This window comes from Lichenostomus cassidix, chromosome 3, assembly GCF_008360975.1.
Source record: "Lichenostomus cassidix isolate B80296 chromosome 3, HeHo_3.0, whole genome shotgun sequence".
Classification (NCBI taxonomy): domain Eukaryota; kingdom Metazoa; phylum Chordata; class Aves; order Passeriformes; family Meliphagidae; genus Lichenostomus; species Lichenostomus cassidix.
Window position 1 is genome coordinate 22,697,990 of NC_139483.1, and position 14,025 is coordinate 22,712,014.

Sequence of the window (14,025 nt, forward strand, 5' to 3'; positions counted from 1 at the left end):
AGGCAGGAAACCCCAAGGCAGGTGAAGCCCAAAGCTTGTCATCTGTTTTTTTGGCAATCTTGAGTCCCAGTGATGCCAGACCTTTGGAAGGAGGGGAAGGAACTGGAGAAACTACCATCACTCTGAGAGATTTTGGAAATGTTCATGGAGAGTGCACAGCAGGCAGGAGGGGGAGTGATAAAAGTGCCACTAAACAAGGGGAGTTCCTTGGGGAAGCACTGAACACTAGGGAAGCAGGTAAATTAATCTGGAAACAGTTTGCTGACTGCTGGCTGGGGGTGTAGCCAGGGCAGGGAGATTCTGGGAATACAGAACCAAGAGCTGCTATTCAGCCAAATTGTGTAGCTGCATAAAACATGATGCAGGAGCCTCCTCTGAGTCTGAAGTAGGTACAAAACTTCTAAACAAAGCAGAACACAGGTTGAGAAACACCACTATGTGTTTAGTGTGGCTGTGGTTATTTGCGGGGCAGTTTAGGTGTGCAGTGTGGTGATGGGATCAAGAGACTGGGATTTCAGGAAAGGCTGGAGGCAGCAACAGGTGAAATGTAAACACAAGCTTTACAAAGAAGGGTTTCTTGGGATGCATATATGGGTAAAAAGTTGATGATGGCAAAATTTGTAATTGCATTTTGGGGAAAAAGCATATTTTGCTAGACCAAAACTATGTCAACCACACGAAGAAGGTATGTTTGCAGAAAATACAGGGCACTTACCCTACCGTAGCCTTTGAACTAATTTTTCAGGTAATAAGAACGTTCCCTGCAGGGTAGGAAGTGGTCTGAGGAAAGGGTTTGTCTCTAGAGGACTGCCTTGGCTGGTAGGTGTGTTCCTCACAGATCACGGAGCCAGACTGTGGTGTCACGGTGACAAATTTGGGTTCCACTGGCCAGGGAAATTGAGTGATTTGACTTAAGTTGCTAGCATGGGGTGAGGTTCTCTGAGGTCCAGCCTTGCTCAGAGCACTGCTCCTGAGAGCTGAGCAGGTCTGTTAGGCTCTTCCATGAGCTTGGTTTCACCTGAAGAGCTTCTGCTGGCACCACAGTGCTCCCACACAGAAACATTGCCCAACACTCACTCCAGTGCCTGTTGGTGGGAGCCACAGCCCAATCCATGCCCAAAGGGATGAGGCATGTGAGACCACAGCAGAGCAGCTGGATTTCCTCCCTCCCTGCCTCCCTCCTTCCCTCCCTCCTGCAGCACAGGGCACAGAGCACAGCTGGCCTCAACGCCCCTGTGGAGCAACCGCAGCCTTCGGGACTGGGAATTTCCAGGTTACAGTAAGTTCAGTCAGAGTTAAGGTTCACCCCAAGCTGCTGATGAACTGGCAACCACTGTCTTGATGATCTGTTTGTGATTATCCTACTGAGAGTTTAATTTAGTTTTATTTTTTCCAGTTGATATTTGCTGTCCCAGAGGCAGGGCATTGCATTGCAGCACTATGGTTGTTTTCAAAATATCTCAATAGAGGTAAGTTTTTTCTCTCAAATCTCCGGCTATTATGGTTCATTTTTAGTGCTACATCCACTTACTACAAATCCCTTGGTTTTTGAAGTGCCTTTCTGTTCTCAAATCTCAATCTCTATTTAAAAGTATTATTAGAGTCAATTAACTGTAAGGAAAAGAAGTATTGGTTTTGCTGAATAAAGCAATGCCCCTAAACACAGGAGATAGATTACTTTCAATGATGGATTCAAACACCTTCAGGGACTGCTTGGTCTCTCTATTTACTATTACCAATATTGTAATTCTGTTATCAAGACTGGCAGTTTCTTCTCACAGAAAATCTTTACTGCAAGGCTGACCTGCCTAACACTTCCCTATTAGTAACAGAAACAAATAAGAGTTGATTGTTCAGCTGCTGTCATTTAAAAAGACTAAATCAACCTGCCACAAAAGAATAATTCCCTCTGGTAACTTTATCCATTTGCCCTTGGTGGTGACACTGTGGATACCACCCTGGTTGAACTATATATTAGATCCTAGAGAAGCACTTCAAAATATATAGCTCTGCACAATGTTGTAATTGAAAAAAATTGAACAGCCATGCATGGTTCAGTAATCTGAAAAGAATGCAAAGGTTCAGTTCTAATTGCTTTGCACAATTTAGTACCATTTTGCTGTGCTTTCCAAATGGGTTTGTTCTGCTATTCTGTGAGTGTCTGTTATATAATTTGGCATCAATGTCTGTATGCAGGCAGCTCTGTTTTTTAAAAGGATACATCATTATTTTTATTTTATGTTTTGTCCATGTTTTCAAAAGAGTTACCGAACCAAATTACCCACTCTGGGTGTCTGCTCATCCAGAGTCCTACAAGGGATGCAGTAACCTGTCAGATGAGTTAAGAATTTGATTTTAAGCTTGTTCATTAAAGCTGCCTTTCTTTTGTCATGTCTTGTAATTGAGTCTCCACATTCTCTTTGTATTGGGAAAGCTTTAAAAGCTGCTGTGAAATATGTACTTTTTAAAATTTACATTGTAGCATCCACTGAGATTGACTTTTATTTTGCATACCATTCTTCTATGTGTTTCTAGCTATTAAAGCCTGTATACCACCTATCTGTGAAGAGCTGCTGTTCTGAAATCTAAGGAAGAATGACTGAACAGACAGTCCTCAGACTGGAGCTTCAGTTTAACTTGAAATTTCTCTTTTATTTTAAACAGCTGGCATAATTTTATTGTCCCATTTTGCTCTTCGTGCATTCCTCACCTTAATCCTACATATAATATGGCCGTCTTTGAGAGTAATTTCAAAAAAAGTTTGTCTAAAAGAATTGTTAATATTAGTGATGTCTATAAATACCCTGGAGACTAAATCACCTTGCTTTTTTTCAAGGTAATTTATCATACTGCTGATAGGAATGCTAATAAAAGTTAGTTAAGATGTAATTCAGAATGTGTCTATCATCTATCTATCTATCTATCTATCTATCATCTATCTATCTATCTATCTATCTATCTATCTATCTATCTACCTATCTATCTATCATCTATCTAATCTCAAGCCTTTTCTTCCATCTAACACGAAGAAGGTTTTGGTTGGTGGGTTTTGCATCTGGCTATTTTAAGATTCCTGTGCTGTTTTTATAATGATATGGATGAAAAAAGAGCCATACTGGGATTTAAAGCAGGCAACCCCAAGAGGGTCAAATTGTTAAAAAGCTTAGGAAAAACACTTGCAATATTTTTCAAGGTCTGTGTAGATGCGTGTGTGCAAAAGACATGAATATAAATACAATCACACATTTCATGTGTGCCAAAATGTGTGCTAGTAAATATTACAGTGCTTTTGGGAGACTTATTGGAAACACAATCCCAGATGAGGGAAGTGTATGGGAATAACTATATTGTCAGACTATCAGGATGTGAACAGGTCAATGGAACAGAATGAATAGCAGGGAGAAGCAATTTTCTATTAAAAAGTAGATTTAAAATAAAATTAATCTTCTCCATTTTTGGTGGGAAAATGAAAGAGATTGGGAGACCAATGAAAAGAGAAGACAAAGATAAATAAATAAAGATAAACTGAAGGAAAACCAATTAATGATTGATAGGAAGCAGAGATTGAAACTGCTTTTAGATTTCACTTAGTGGTATTGCACAATGTTCTACATTCTAGGGCAAGCAGACTTTAGAAAGTCTGTAGGAAATATGAGGAGTTTCTAGATGTTGAAATCTTTTGTATGTATGTCAGTCTCCAGGTAGTTGTAGATGTAAATTTGTAGATGTAAATTTTTGAATCCTAACTTTCAGCATATTTTTATCCCAATGTTATTTTTGTCTTATTCAAGATTTAGTCTTACACAAACTGATTTCTAATTACCTATCAATATATTGATTATAGGATATAGTACTGTTGTTAAGACAGGTATTTCTCAAAATTAAGATAGCCAGTAGTAATTTTCCCTCTCTAGCCTATTTTGGTTAGTCCTGCAAACAGTCTGGGACTGATTACTCAAATATTGGCTTAGAAGGTCAGATCCTGACTGCTTTCTGTGAGGGTAAGGGTCCACCAAAGGTTATTTTACCATAGCTGAAAAAAGAAGCTTTGAATTTGGAATCAATAACAGTGTATAGAATGAAAGAGTTAACTTCTACGGTTTCACTGCTATTCTTCTGTTGCAGGGACATTATTAACAAAGGCCTGATTGTTGTTTTGGCTACAAGTATTAAGTACAAAAGAACTTTATAAAGGTCCCAGACACAGACTGGCATTTAGGATGACTGTCCTTTACCAAAGCAGCTTCTGTGTTAAATAAGTCCATTATTAAAACATGGTAGCTTTAATTAAATCTCTATAATCTTCCATCAGAAAAATGGCATTAGTCTGCTAGCTAGGAAAATATGGTAAGTCCAAACAGTATCCCTGTTATTAGTACTTGATTGTCTGTTGGAGTGTTTGATCACAGGCATGGAGATCTGGATGTTGTTGTACAGTGAGGCTGGCCCAGTGTGCTCAGGACTGTGTGTGTGCTGGGGTTTATAACAACTACAGCTCTTTCTAACTACTGGACCTGAAATCCTAAAGGCTGCACAAAATATTGCTCTTGTACTGATACAGTTTGTCCTTGAGTGGTTGTGTCACTACAGAAGTTCTTGAATTAAAATAATTTATTAGCACATGAGAAAACAATTAAATGTGTAAGATGTATTTACAGAACATAAATCTGTTTTCCCCCAAAGGCTGTAGTGCTGGGAACTGCAGATATAAACAGAAATGAAATTATAATTTTTGCATTTAAGTTTCATTGGATTATACTAAATAACTTGATTAAAAATTACACCTTTAAATGCTGGTTCAGATGTGAGATCAGGAATATTTCTAAGGGACTAAATCAATCTCTCTGGATAAAAGCACTGGAGATAAAGAACTGGCAAATAGCAGCCAGTGATGTGGTTGTTTAATGAAAGGATTTAAATGTTTCTTTCTAGCTTGTCTTTAAGATTTATACCTAACTTTTGTCTCCTCACCACTTTTGAGTACATGACAGTCACAGCAGGCTGAGCTGGGGCGTGGGGCACAGGAGATGTGTGTGCACAGCATCTGAGCCCACACTGCTGGGGAGAACTGCTCAGGTGTCTGTGACATCAGACAATTCTTTCTTCTAGGGAAAGGCAATAAAACAACAGATCATAGTGCTGTTTGTGCTAGAAGTCCACTTTTCCCTGCATCTGCTGAAATGACTGTCAGCAGCTGTTGACTTCAGGGGAATAAGAATGAAGACCCATGTGACAAATATGAAAATTATGGTAGTCCTAGGCTTCTGAGTTTTATAGGAGTGCAATTATCTTAAATATGGTCTGTTACTTCCACCACCACAAAAAAACCCAACAAAAAACCACCCCAACCCCAAAAGGGGAGGGATGCAATTACCCAGAGAGCAAGTGGCATGCTTTTCATTGATTAGACTGTCCTGTTTGATTAAATTCCTCAGTATTTTTAATTTTCTGGCCCTAATTGCTGCCTTACATTTTTCTTGGGTCCCTTTGTTCTGATTCATCTGCTTTCAGGTCCAGATTTATTTTTTCAATGCATTCAGATTCTTCACAAACTTATCCTGTCATTATGTGTTTTCTCTCTCTCTGCAGATGGTTATTTGACAGAAAGTTTCCATCGACTTCAGAGAATGAGTCCTGTAAATATCCTTTGTGGTTCTCAGATGGAGTAGTTGCAAAATGGAATTGATTAAAAGGTCAAAAAACATTACTGTTGCAATGTCTGAATTGCTCCATCAAAGTGTTAGTGGGACAAATGTGTGCAAATCTTTTCATGGGACAAATCTGGATTAAAAAAAAAAAATCTACCCTTCAGATCAGCTTTCTGATGTTTCCTAACAATAGAGACATTTTCAAATTATAGCTAGAAACTAGTCTTTCCTCTAACACTATTACTAATTAGTAGTAACTCTGGAGACAATGAGGTTCCCCTAGTCTGAGTTACAGTAGGATTTAAAGTCATAATATTTGGTCTATTTTTAAAACTCTGGAAATTTGAAGTTGTTCAAAGTAGCAGTTTTCAAAACAATAGTTTCATTAGTATATCTAGCTAAGGTGAGACTTCTTGCAGACAGTGCAAGTAACCAGGGCATACTTGAATCTTTCTACATCAGAATCACTGATGGGGAGCCAGGGAGCATCAGTAATCTGAGACTTGTTTCTCATACAGTACATGACACAGGAGAGCAGGTGGGTGTATGATCTCTCTTGCTCAGAAAGTCACAGAAAGCCAGCCAAGTCTCAAAAGTGATGACGCTAATTTATAAGGACATCATAGCTGGGGCTTGGCAAAAGGTTAATTCTCAGCTTATTTTCACAGCAGGTTTTACTGTTTTGTTATGCAGCCATCCTAAAGCAGGATGTAAATTTGCTCTGCACTACTTAAAATGCATCCCACAACTAATTGTTGGCCACTGAATCTTTACTATCTGCACTGCATATTGATGGAGACAATATAAATGTAATTTTTATTGCCAGCTAGGTAAAGCCTTCTATGGTGCCTCCTCCTTGTGATTTTTCTAGCAGCAAAGCATCACTGAGCTGAAGTGCACAGTACGTGGTAAAACACAACCCTTTGCTCCATGATGAAAGCAAAGCCTCAGTGTGTGTAACCTCTGTGTCTCTCCACTCACTTGTGAGCAGAAAGACATAATTTATGTCTGTGCAACATCATTCATAAACTGAGCACTTGAACTAAGCCTCAAGAGCCTAAACAGGGCTTTTTTTTACCTTTTCTTATGTGCTCTTCTAAAAGAACTTATTGTGGGATGTAGTCAGTCAGTTTGTTTAGTTTGTTTGTAGTCAGTCACTCCTGGTTTAGGTAGGCAATCAATGGGCATCAAGATTGTACACAAATTCTTTGTGAAGTTTGTATGTGTCTTGGGTGGATTTAAGAATGGACTTAGAGTTTCCTTCAAATTCCCATTGCAGATTCACAGAGGGATTGAGGCTGGAAGGGACCTGTGGAGGTCATCTGGTCCCACTTCCCTGCTCAAGCAGAGTCACCCAGAGCCAGCTGCCAGGACCATGTCCACAAGGCTTCCAAGTATCTCCGATGAGGGAGGATCCACAACTTTTCTGGGCACCCTGTGCCAGTGCTCTGTCACCCTCGCAGTACAAAGGTGTTTCCTGATGTTCACTGGGAGCCTCCTGTGTTTGTTTGTGCCCATGGCCTCCTGTCCTTAACTGGGCACAACTGGAACCACCCTGGCTCCATCTCCTTTGTGTCCTCCCTACAGGTATTTACACACATTCTTGAGCTCCTTGCTCAAACTATCAAAACAGTTTCAAAGCAAACAGGATTTTTCAGGGAAAACAATTTTGCCTACAGGTTTGAACAAAGCTGTTTTTGCATGAATCCTGGGAGTACCCATATCTGTAGGATGTGTCACTGGAGCCTAACCTCCACTGTCACTTGGAGCCATCTGCAGACCTGCCTTTTGATCACAAAGGAGCTCTTTGCTGCATGGACAGCAGGGCTGGCTGGCACATGCACAGTTTGAGGCACAAATCTGAGGCACATTGTCACACAGAGGGTGAGGGGAAAGATGGTGAGAGCAGCCAACAAGCACTGAATTAGTTTGTGTGACTAGTAAGTGGTGATGTGCCAGATGAAGTGTTGTGGTGGGCAGATGGCAGCCCGTAAGCCTGGGGTCTTATTGAACCAGACATGCAACCTTGTTTCTTGAATAGTGAGAAGTATTCAACATGTTCTCTGGAAACGTTTAGGGATTGCTGGTGTTATTGCAGTTTATCTAAATTATTTGGATAACAAAAAGTATTTCCAGATAAATGTGATTTTGCATAATCAAAAAGCACTATACAGAGACAGTAGAAATACTGCAGTTCAGTGGAACAGGAAAACTAAATTGTAAATGACAGGACAGCCCATTTCTGTATTTTGCAGTGTCCAATGAAATGCTAGATTGCAAATATCAAAGGCAGAACATACTACTATATAAACCTCTAAAACACTTCTAGTTTCTCATTAGAATTAATTCACCATTCTTTACCAGACTATTATTTCATAGCAACACTTGTGAATTCTCATATAATAATATTGCTTCAACAAAAGCTTGTTTGGGTGAGTGTAGGCTGTAAAGTAGCACATCGCCAAGTTAGGAAATAGATCTTTTTCAAAATAAAGTCCTATAACAGGAGAAAATAAACACACAATATTAAGGAGCTAGAGAGGTTCCTCAAATTATGTCACCACTGGAGAGGGAGACAAATCTTTGTCTTTTGTGGTTTTTCCTGGCTTGCAAGAGGAGCTATACACAAAATCTTCCCCCTGTCCGTTTGTTCTGCTCTCACACTGCTGAGCAGTTGTGTCAGGTCTGCTCTTACCTAGTGGTCTGTACATGCACACCAACTCCTAGCTTGGTGCCTGTCTGGTCTTGAAAAAACTCAGGGTCTGCCCAATTGATGGGCAATGTTCCTGCATGTGTTGCTAAGGTGCAGGTCCTTACCTTTTAACTCTGTTTCATGTTCCTGCTCAAATTTAAATCTGCTCCCTTGGCTTTAATGTGAGAACCTGAACATGGGAAAGAAAAATACAAACAGGCAAACAGGCAATGGTGGTAATGTGGGTGCTGAAACATGGCTGTCACTCCTCCAGCTCACCTGCTGGAACAGCCCTGGTGGCCCTCAGGTGCCACCATGGCTGTCACATCTTTGCCAGCAGTGTTGGGCTGGCTGCCCTTGTACTCTTCATGTTCTGTCATTGTTTTGGCAGGCTGCTCACACTTCCCCAAGGAAGGAACACGTGCAAGGGAAGAAAAACAATGAATTCAAGAGCATGGAGCTGCTGAAAAACAAGGTTCACTGCCCCCTCCGCTGTGATAACATTGCTGTGAGTAAAGCTTCATCACCAGTGTTATGTACAGCTAGTGCAGCCCAGGGCTGTCAGCTCTCCTTATGGAGAAACTGAGCAAATGGATTGCATTACTTCTTCAAACAGTCTTCTGAAATCAGGCTGCTGAACAGAATGAGAGGCACCAGTGCAGCTAGAGACTGTCACACGGTTTGAATTGAAGCAATCATCTTTCCTCTCTCCACCTCCCCTGCAGCATCAGGGTGTCAGTGTTGGTACACTACCAAGGGAACTGAAATTCAAAATTAACATACTTTTTTTTTTTTCTTTTCGAGAGAAAGTGTGGAATTGTTCAGTTGGTCCAAGGCTGAAGCAAAATATTCAGTTAAGAATAAACCTCACAAATTCAAAAATATAAAGGAGACTATAGCATGCAGTGGAAAGTTTAGCCTTTTTTTGGGGGATGCCACAGTGTAGTGGTAGTCTGTGAAAAGTTTGAAATTTGTGAAAATACTAGTAGCATCATGGAGTCTTTTAAATGAAAATTCATGTAGTTTTGTGGAGCATTTGTAGTAAGTTACCAAACTTGGAGTACCCACACATTGGAAAATTTAGTTCTTATGATGCTCCATTACCATTATGGGCCACTTATTATTTCAGCAATGAATTGCCACTTAGAAAATAAAGCAGCAGTAGGATAGAATTCCTTTTGGCCATAAGAGGGCAATGGCTACAGAAATCCATTATTCAGCGTGCAGAACTAACTTACAAATGATGAACATATAATGATTTCTGTTTGCAAAATTTTTTTGTGAAATATGTACTAAACTGCACTAGAATCACAGTTCCTGAAATATGCTCTGTGTGACCCAAATGCAGGGCTGTTTATAACTAGTTTTTTAAATGTGTGGATATTTTGCTTCTGTGGGACTTCTGTGGTCAGTAGCACTTCCCTCTACTGTTTGCTTTTGGTCTTCTGCTTAGGGATTGTGTAGAGCCTAAAACATTTAAAAGTAAAGTTTAACAGATAGAATCTATTTGCTAACAGTGCCACCCTCTCACAGTTCTAATTTATGATTAAAAATGTGAGAAAACCACCTTGCTAAAAAATTCTTTGGTATCACGTTGGTGTCAGTGCTGTCTTCATGTTATCATAGCAAACTCCTTTTCCAGTTTACAGAAATAGTTTGTCCTTTCCAGTTGCAGTGAAAAGAAGTGGTGGATATGAAAAATGACCATGTGTCTGTTTGGAAAAACTCAGGTACTTTTTGCATAGAAAAGGTTCATGTTTTAAGTAAAAATGAGAAGAAAGCTGAGTTAAGAATAATTGAAATAATTATTGAGTTTCTAAAGTACAAAGACCACCTTATTAAAAAACACTCTTTTTGAGTCACAGAGTAAAGCCTGAGTATACCTTCACTTTTATTGATCCGATGATGCATAACATGACAATTTCTTTCCTTAATGATATGTTTTTCTCCCTACATAGCCTTTTTTTGCTCTGATAATGCATGATGTTGAAAATTCTTTCCCCAATGACACGCTTCTGCAGTAACTTACTGATGTGTCTGGCAGATTCCAATGTAGAATACAGTTTTATATTTATGACTAAAAGCCAAGTTCTTCACATACTGCCTTCTCTGAGGTGTCATGTTCAATCAATAATGCTACGAACAAGTTGCCTCAAGCAGATATTATTTTTTCTAGTATTATTTACTTTTATTTTGGCAAACAAACAAGACAGAGTAGTCTAAAACTCAAGCATGGATTCATTCTCTGCAGGTGAGCTTGCAATAAAAAAATGTTTAAATTTGTTAGAGAGAGGCACATCAATGAAAGTTAAGGGGATTCAGAAGTCTAGGAAATTAATTTTATTAATCCAATATGGCATATATATATGTTCTTTCACATGAATTTTAGTTTATCCTGTTTCTAAACCAACTAAATATTAATGAGAAGAATATCAGGGACTTCTGGATACTCATTTTGTCTCTTTTCTAAATCACTGCTGTGAGGTAAAAACCCAACTGATGCACAGTGCCATTGTAGGCACCAGAGACAACAGCTTGAAATGCATAATAAAGGTTCTCAGTTTATTAGATTTGTCCTTCTGTGATTAAAAACATATCTTAACAGCAGACATCTGTTGGACAACTTACGTGGTTCCTTTTTGTCTTGGTATGTGAGAAAATCCTGCAGGCTGTATCGCTCAGCCCTGCTAGACCCTGGTATGCTGCGGATGCACAGGAAATGAAGCATATGCTCAGTGGTGGAGCTGTAATAACAGCCAAGTTTGGTGTAATCTGTTGAAAAGAAAGAGTGCCACTCCTTGCCATGTGCCCCATGGAAAGGAAAATGGGGGAATGCTAGGAGCTTTCTTCCCTTGCCTGATCTCATGTGATACCTCTGAGTGGCTGTGAATCAAGCTTGACTGAAAAAATAAGTGTGTGAAAGACAGCATGCTAAAATCAAAATAATTTTGCATCTACTCCTTTTAAGCCTTGTGCTGTGGCCATTGCGTGAAAAGATCTTCATAAACACAGCAATGCTATGGAGCAGAGCACCACACTCACTAATTTTCTCAAGTGAAGCTAGATTATTTTTTTTTCCACTCGGTGAACATATGTCCCTCAGGCTTCCTTAGATGGGGTATCTCTTTCCTTAGTAAAAGTATTTTTCTTCCTGTGAGCCCAACTAACTCATCTTTTGAAAGGTGGCTGCTTTGAAGTCAAAATAGCAAAATAGCACTGTGGGCAGCCAGCATGCAGCAGATTTTGTGTGTGCTTTCACAGCAAAAAAGACCTCCACTGTTTTAACAAAATGTTTCAGAAATATTCTGGGCCAGCTTTGTGTTTTGCAAGTAAATATGCAATGAAGCCTGTGAGAGAGTCACCGAGGACATATATTTATTTACATACCCATGGTTCATCTGAAATTTGTGTGCTAGAAAGGTATCAAAACAGATAAAAAGCTTTATGAGTTAGATTTTCAAAATTTTGAAGATTCATATGAATAAAAGCATGTTTGACCTGATGGTAGAGAAGGTTTAAATCTTCATGTTTCAGGACACAGCCTCTGTGGAATTTTAGGAAGGAACCCATCTTGAGTCTAAATATGCAGTTTCCTGATGAGACACTGGGGTCTTTTCCCCCAAATCCAAGTCAAAGAGGGACTACGGAAGAGCAGTAGGCAATTTTGATCTGCTGTGGTGATTACCAGAGAATTGTATCTCCAGATACATTCAAGAGGGCACACACAAATATATCCTGTCCTTGGTGACAGCCTGGGAGCTGCAGGAAGTACTGAATCCTTTTTACAGTGAATATTATATCATCCAAGCACTAAGATCCAGAAATGGGTCTTTGTGCCTCTCCAGGACTTGGACAACAACTGAGCCGCTAGAGCTCAGGTCTTGCATCGAGGTGATGTGATCAATACCAGGCAAGGCAGAGATGAAGGGACATGCTGGGCACTCATCAGTCTCCTCAGGACCAATGATTGTTGCACCAAAAATCAGAGTTAATGAAGTACCAAAGAAGGGGTGGCTTCTTCATTTCTTGGCCTTCTCAAGTGAACACTGGAGACCTATTGGCAAATCAGAATGTGATGATTCCAGTGTCAGAGCAGCTGGGTTAATTTTATATGCTGTGGTCTACCTGCTTCAGAGAGCATGGAGGTCAAACTGGATGATTTTGTGATGTTTTCCTAGTTGTTTATCAATATGTATGAGAGAGACCAAAGAGAATGCCCTCCCTAGTGCTTGCATCTGTCTCCAAAGAGTTAATTTCAACAGGAATTTCAGCTGGATTCACTCTGTTAGCTGTATCTAGTCTGAGTGATAGAGAAATTCCTTAGGGCTAAGCTGTGAGTGTAATGTGAAGAAAAGTCAACATGTGCTATGAGAAAACAGGGATGTCTTTTCCCAATGTTTTACTTGGTATGTTGTATGGATGAAGAGTTTTCTTCCTGAGACAGTGCAAGTGGTATGACAGCATGTAAGACAGCTGGCTTTGGAGCTTGGCAAGTAGTGAGTGAAGAAGGTTGAGAAATTCTCCTCTGGGAAGTGATGAAGAAATGACTCGTACCTAGCCTGCATGGAGAATTCTATGTGATTTATAGGTCACAGGATAGGAGATCCTTTGCCAGGTGTTCTACTGAATTGCATGAACTGAAAGGGGCTTATGTTTTATAAGATTTGGAACTTTTCTTTTACCAAAGTCTTCAAAATTTTGATAGCTAATCTGCAACTTCTGTAAATAGTAGCCATATTTTGCCATCTACAAGATTTCTGTTTACCACGTGTTTTGTTAATTTTCCTGGTGTCTGATTAAGCAGGTAAATTACTTTATGTATAAGTAGTATATTTTTCCTAAAATGAAGGCCTTTGATAATGTTACAGTTCTGAGAAATTCAGTAACTGTATATGCTACCTGGTGTCAAAACAATTTGCCTTTTTTTTAAATAGCTACTGTAAAGCTGTTTTTTATGGCTACTTTAGTCCAAATAAATATTCCTGACTCAATGGATCAATATAAAACCACAATCTATAGTTGCTTCTTTAACAAATACCAGGCTGGGACAGTCATTTGCCTACTCATGGGTTTTCTGGCTTCTTTCTTATTAGACATTAACCAGCTATTTACAAAAAAGTCCAGAAGAAGCTTATGATTGATTTTGGACCTTGGGCAAATCTAACCATGTTCTGATAAGGAAGATTTAAAGTAGCAGGTATGTACATAAATTTTACATTTTCAAGTAAAGCTGTGGGGATAGATCATAACTGTCCCACAGCACAGAGGTCTTGCTTTCTGATGCAGTCACAGTAAAGATGAAAATCCTGAAGTCTCTTCTTTTGATTTATGGAATTTAGAAGGTATCACATAGGAAATCTTCAGTAAAATCAGGCGTTGTTCCCACTCCTTCAAACTCTGACTACCATGAAAATTCTTATTTTTGTCTTTACTGGTTGACTAAGTTATTCTAGAGGATTTGCCCAGTGTAAGTAAGAAGTTGATCCTGAACATGTTTTTTGCAGTATCATAATTTCCATTACAGAACTAGAAAGCTCTACCTTTTTATTTATTTATTTATTTTTTTTCTGGAAGGGACCCCCCCACTTTTTGGTGTGCCTCCTGATTTTTAATAATACCACAGACGTCTTTGCCTTGCAGTGAACCAGTTCCACAAGGAGATTGCCACGTCAGATTATGTGAGTT

General features: G+C 39.4%; 1 long non-coding RNA gene across 1 annotated transcript in view; it reads left to right on the top strand.

Moving 5' to 3' along the window:
• LOC146439281 (uncharacterized) overlaps nt 1-14,025 on the top strand; it is a 53,866-nt gene continuing 39,841 nt past the window's right edge. The window contains exons 1-5 of the long non-coding RNA XR_014851236.1: nt 1-237; nt 5,590-5,693; nt 6,928-7,235; nt 8,732-8,848; nt 13,434-13,537. This is a non-coding gene — a long non-coding RNA (uncharacterized LOC146439281). The remainder of the gene's footprint in view (nt 238-5,589; nt 5,694-6,927; nt 7,236-8,731; nt 8,849-13,433; nt 13,538-14,025) is intronic.